Source organism: Drosophila ananassae, chromosome 3R (genome assembly GCF_017639315.1).
Source record: "Drosophila ananassae strain 14024-0371.13 chromosome 3R, ASM1763931v2, whole genome shotgun sequence".
NCBI classification, from domain to species: Eukaryota; Metazoa; Arthropoda; class Insecta; order Diptera; family Drosophilidae; genus Drosophila; species Drosophila ananassae.
The window spans coordinates 5,019,309-5,025,707 of record NC_057930.1 but is presented as its reverse complement, the minus strand read 5'-3'; positions in this window follow the sequence as shown (position 1 = coordinate 5,025,707).

Genomic DNA, 6,399 nt, shown 5'->3' with positions numbered 1-6,399 from the left:
GATTTATGGTTAAAAAACCGTTTTTCGGGACTTCTTTGCGCCTTAAAATTCCTGGACGCGTTTTTTTCAATCGATTTCAAAATTTTCGGTGTTTTTCAATAGTTAAATGTTGTAGCTTTTGAAAAAAAAATACATCTTTGATTTTGTTAAACAAAAAGGACAAAATTTTTACAACTGAAACTGAAGTTTTCGACTTTTATTCGTGTTTTTCGGATTTTGACGCCAGTTTTTCCGTACAATTTACAAAAATTCTGTCAGTTTTGCCACATATCAATGTTGTTTCATTAATTCTGAATAAACGCGACAAATTTCATCAAAAAATAAGGAAAATTGGTGAAGTTATAACGCTTTTCCCAAAAAAAGTCAATTCAACCTTGCGTGCGCTCCAAAAATTTTAAAATCGGTTGAAAAAAACGCGTCCAGGAATTTTTAAGCGCAAAGAAGTCCCGAAAAACGGTTTTTTAACCATAAATCAAGATTTTGAGGGTGTTACAAATATTTCAAATATGGTTTTGTGATATACTCGATCCAACAAACAATTGCTACTATGTCACTTCAAAAGTTCAAAATCACTGTTACACTGTGTTATTTAAGTTTACCAACTTATGTTCTATAATAATTTTATTGAAGTACCAAATTTAAACATAGCTCAATATTTAATGAAAAATATTATTATTTAAATAAGAAATTTGTGAAGCAATTTGAAGCAATAAAAATATCCCGCGTAATTAAATTGCGTTTTGTGCAGCGTTTTTATGATAAATCAACCCAAATCGAAACGGTCACATTGGGTTGTTCATAGTGCGTCGCATTGTGCTTATTATTATTGTGAAATGGTAAGTTCACTGCTGTGTTCATTCAATTATTCTCATTTTATTATGTCAATAATTTTGAATAAACATTATTTTATTAAAAAAATATTTTCAGTTCTGGCTGTACTAGAAATCTGGACGTCTTAATATCTTCATTTGTAAAAATCTTAAATAATTTGTTTTTCTTTTTAATTTATTTTCAGCTTTTTGTTATTTCTTTTTTTATCCTTTCAGTTTTATTTATTAAGATTAATAATTAATAAATGTAATAAATATGACAAAGAACGCACATCGAATTTAGTAAAAATCAATTGGCATGGTTGGGAAAAACAAAAACAAAAACCAAAAGCAAAGCAAAAAGCCAGGGAAATTTTTTTTCAACCAGAATTTCCTTAGGTGAGATTTCGCGCCGATCTCCCCTCGCCGGTAAGCTTGCGCGTAGGGGAGAACCACCTTCTTTTTCCGAGCGCCAAGCATGTTGATACTCGCTCCGCTAGGTGAGAAAAGCGGCCACGCCAATGTAAATCGGAATCAGACTGGGAAGCTCAGAACCATGCGCCGAGGGCAAGAGGCGAGGCAGGGGAACGCACACAAATACAACCCAGTCTTGCCTGGCGCTCGCCAAACGCGCATCCCGCGGTAGGAAATGAAGTGCGGAAAACATATACATAAACATATATACATAACTATATTAGTTATAAATAAATATTATAGAGTAAATAAATATTAAACATATAATAAAGTAAACGGAAAATCTATGATCAAAGTTAGGCTATAACAAAGTGTTCAAGCATTGAACACGATAAGAATTCCAAACATGGAATGTAGGAGATCGGACCCATGTGAATAAGTGATTAACAGCATGGTTTGAAAGACGATCTCCTGCAGTCTAACCAAATATTTATGTGGTGCACTTGAAGCACTTAAGAAAGGGTCACATAGCATGTCAGCGTGCAGTCCGTTGATAAGTAGTTTTAAATAGATTTAAGATTTTCATGTATCTTTCTTGTAAGAGAAGTGTGTGAAATAAAAACAGTTTTAAAACGGAACTCATTGGAGTAACACTTATTTGAAGGGCTCCTCTTAACACAAAGGTTATCCTTTAAACAATAACCATAAGATTCTTCTCAGCTTCATACCTTTCTTTTTTATAACTTTGTAAAGCGTTTTATAATTTTGGTCAAATTTTCAATTTCAATTTACTATAGCTGTCATAGAAAGATCGAAAGGGGCAAGCACCCTGGGTTTCAAGTCCCGAGGGGCGCTAAATCGAACTCGGCTAACACTGTATGTTTCGAGAATTCATTTTTTTCCGCGGTGCTAGTGCTGAGTGTTTCGAGATACATATGCGATCACAAGGATACGGGGCGCTCGAAACGTCATAAGGTAATTTCCAGGAATTTCTTTCTTGGAAAAATTGCGAGTTGTGCGGGGCCAAAGCACACCAATTTCGATCAAGGTAGGGTTTTTCTTTTACAGTGTTTCATCAGGGTACTCATGTTTTTTTGTTTCTTTTTGGGAAAATTTTAACAAAATCGATCGGACAAGTGAATAAAGTGATAAATGATAATAAAAAGATCATAAAGTGAATTAAAATTTATTAAAAAAAAATACAAAATTTCCATTGACAGAAAATATATCGATCTTTCCATGAACAAAGACATAGATTTTTGGTCTAAGACAATTTCGTATTAATTTCGTGATTTGGTACTAGTACTGGATACTAGCATCATCACTCGATTACTATGATATAATAGCTGAATTTGCGGCAACCAAGGCCAGGAAAGTTTCCCAGTTTTAAAGCCCATACTTAACACACATCCTTTGCATCTGTATGCAGGGTTGTCGGGAGGGGGGTTTGATTAATTTGATTGATTAAATGAGAAAAAATGAAAAAATTGATTTTGAAGTTTGTGTCTCAGCTAGTCCTAATGGGGAATATGAAGAGGGGCCCTTGAAACCCCACGTACCGGAGCCCGGTTCGGCTCTCGACGGCCCTGTCTGTATGCACTTTTCTAGCAACAGTTTTAAAAAAAATACAGTTTTAAAAACAGAGCGAAAAAATAAAAACCAAAAATAATTATTATTTGTGATTTTTATTTTTTTTTGCTCAAAAATATCACTCTCAATAAAAGTGTGAGTTAAAAATTTCATCAATTTCTTCACTAGAGAGAATTTGGGAGTATAAACCGCCAGTCAATTGTCTCAGCCAGACAGAACTCCTTAAGGGGTTAGGTGGGTTTGCGCTGCCATAAAATTGACATCCCTTAAGGGATGACCGTTGCTCGCTGCTTAGAAACAATCGCTTAAGCTTCAGCAATTCGTATATGGCTCCAACGCAGTTGATTTCGTTGTCCGATCAAATCTATAGATTCCAAATAAATAATAAATAAATAGATCCTTGATCAGTTCCAGATGTTCGGCTTTAGTAGTAAAGCATATAAGCACGCTTATGTAACATTTTATGTAAAAGCTTGACGAAAATATGCTATATAGGTGTACAAAATTGCAAATTTTGTTTGTTTTTCTTGCACGTGCCAAACAAGAATATTTTTTATATGCAATTTTGTACACCTATACAGCATATTTTCGTCACTAAAATTGATATCAGATATTTTGTGTTTCGCATGCAGGTTCGTCATCGGTACTTTACCTCGTCAAGAGGTTTTTTTTATATGATATCAGTTGTTTTTTTGCATATATTGATCCTCAATTATTTAAAATAGAACACATAATATATGGAATATATATATATAGAAGTAACCTCTGGACTGGCGATTTACACAGTTAGCCATACTTAAATTGCAAGGATAAACACCAAAACTCTTTTTTTTTTAACTCCATAGATTTTGGCATTTAAGAAGGTGGAATAATTAAAAACCTTTCCAAAGACGTAACGAATTTTTCGTTTTGAAGTTATACGTACTTTTAATTTTAAAAGGTTTTGGAATTTGGTTAGTTTAAAAATTTTAATTAAAAATTTGCCCAAAAATGTATTTTAAATCCAAAATTGTTTCGTAGTTGTGGGAAACCAAATTGGTCCCGAGGGGCGCTAAATCGAACTCGGCTAACACTGTATGTTTCGAGAATTCATTTTTTTCCGCGGTGCTAGTGCTGAGTGTTTCGAGATACATATGCGATCACAAGGATACGGGGCGCTCGAAACGTCATAAGGTAATTTCCAGGAATTTCTTTCTTGGAAAAATTGCGAGTTGTGCGGGGCCAAAGCACACCAATTTCGATCAAGGTAGGGTTTTTCTTTTACAGTGTTTCATCAGGGTACTCATGTTTTTTTGTTTCTTTTTGGGAAAATTTTAACAAAAACGATCGGACAAGTGAATAAAGTGATAAATGATGATAAAAAGATCATAAAGTGAATTAAAATTTATTAAAAAAAATACAAAATTTCCATTGACAGAAAATATATCGATCTTTCCATGAACAAAGACATAGATTTTTGGTCTAAGACAATTTCGTATTAATTTCGTGATTTGGTACTAGTACTGGATACTAGCATCATCACTCGATTACTATGATATAATAGCTGAATTTGCGGCAACCAAGGCCAGGAAAGTTTCCCAGTTTTAAAGCCCATACTTAACACACATCCTTTGCATCTGTATGCAGGGTTGTCGGGAGGGGGGTTTGATTAATTTGATTGATTAAATGAGAAAAAATGAAAAAATTGATTTTGAAGTTTGTGTCTCAGCTAGTCCTAATGGGGAATATGAAGAGGGGCCCTTGAAACCCCACGTACCGGAGCCCGGTTCGGCTCTCGACGGCCCTGTCTGTATGCACTTTTCTAGCAACAGTTTTAAAAAAAATACAGTTTTAAAAACAGAGCGAAAAAATAAAAACCAAAAATAATTATTATTTGTGATTTTTATTTTTTTTTGCTCAAAAATATCACTCTCAATAAAAGTGTGAGTTAAAAATTTCATCAATTTCTTCACTAGAGAGAATTTGGGAGTATAAACCGCCAGTCAATTGTCTCAGCCAGACAGAACTCCTTAAGGTGTTAGGTGGGTTTGCGCTGCCATAAAATTGACATCCCTTAAGGGATGACCGTTGCTCGCTGCTTAGAAACAATCGCTTAAGCTTCAGCAATTCGTATATGGCTCCAACGCAGTTGATTTCGTTGTCCGATCAAATCTATAGATTCCAAATAAATAATAAATAAATAGATCCTTGATCAGTTCCAGATGTTCGGCTTTAGTAGTAAAGCATATAAGCACGCTTATGTAACATTTTATGTAAAAGCTTGACGAAAATATGCTATATAGGTGTACAAAATTGCAAATTTTGTTTGTTTTTCTTGCACGTGCCGAACAAGAATATTGTTTATATGCAATTTTGTACACAGTCACTAAAATTGATATCAGATATTTTGGGTTTCGCATGCAGGTTCGTCACCGGTACTTTACCTCGTCAAGAGGTTTTTTTTATATGATATCAGTTTTTTTTTTTTATATATTGATCTTCAATTATTTAAAATAGAACACATAATATATGGAATATATATATATAAAAGTAACCTCTGGACTGGCGATTCATACAGTTAGCAATACTTTAATTGTAAGGATAAACACCAAAACTCTTTTTTTTTAACTTCATAGATTTTGACTTTTAAGAAGGTGGAATAATAAAAAACCTTTCCAAAGACGTAAAGAATTTTTCGATAGCTTCAGTGGTTTTGAAGTTATACGTATTTTTAATTTAAAAAGGTTTTGGAATTTGGTTAGTTTAAAAATTTAAATTAAAAATTTTCCCAAAAATGTATTTAAAATCCAAAATTGTTTCGTAGTTGTGGGAAACCAAATTGTCTCAAACAGATGAGAGGCCTATCCTTATGAGACTTTTACTATATAATAAATGTAACGAATTGTGAGGTGGCATTTCTGGAGATATCGGATGAGAGGAAGGGGTTGCACGCGGTGTCCGGCCAGATCTCGTCGGCTAATGGGCGGATTCTGAAACACCCCGTTCTCTCCCCTCGATGCTGCCTCGGGAATCATAAATTATTTCGATAATGTTGCGTACGCGACCTCACGAACCGCGTAGGTCAAACTCAGGCTCCTGTGAACGGTGCGTATCAGGATCCTTCGGGGATCCCCAAGAATGTACATGGCCTAGGCTAGCGGCAGGGCGGTGCAAATCATACGAGGCGAACTATGTTTTCTCACTTTATTATAAACTTCATATTTATTCCTTAAAGAAAGACCTTAAATCTCTAAATAACATCCTTATCCTAGCTCTCTAATATCCTAATGATTCAACATCTATTCCTTCTTATTACGCTTAACAATAACTTATCACTAAGGAATCGCGAACTTAACGTGTATTCAATTCGATAGGATTGGCGGACGCCCGCTCTACTTTATTCTATAAGATTTTAATTGCTAGAAGTACTATACTATAAAGTCCGCGTACGGAAGTGGGCCTTGTTCGAATTTTATCTTCCTTTTATTTCTGTTCAGTACATCAAGGTTGTTGACTGTCTAACTGGTGAATCCGGAACTCGGAAAATGGGGGAAAATATTGATCGGAGAATTCCGCATCGGATCGGAGAAGCGCTTCCTCGAGGCTA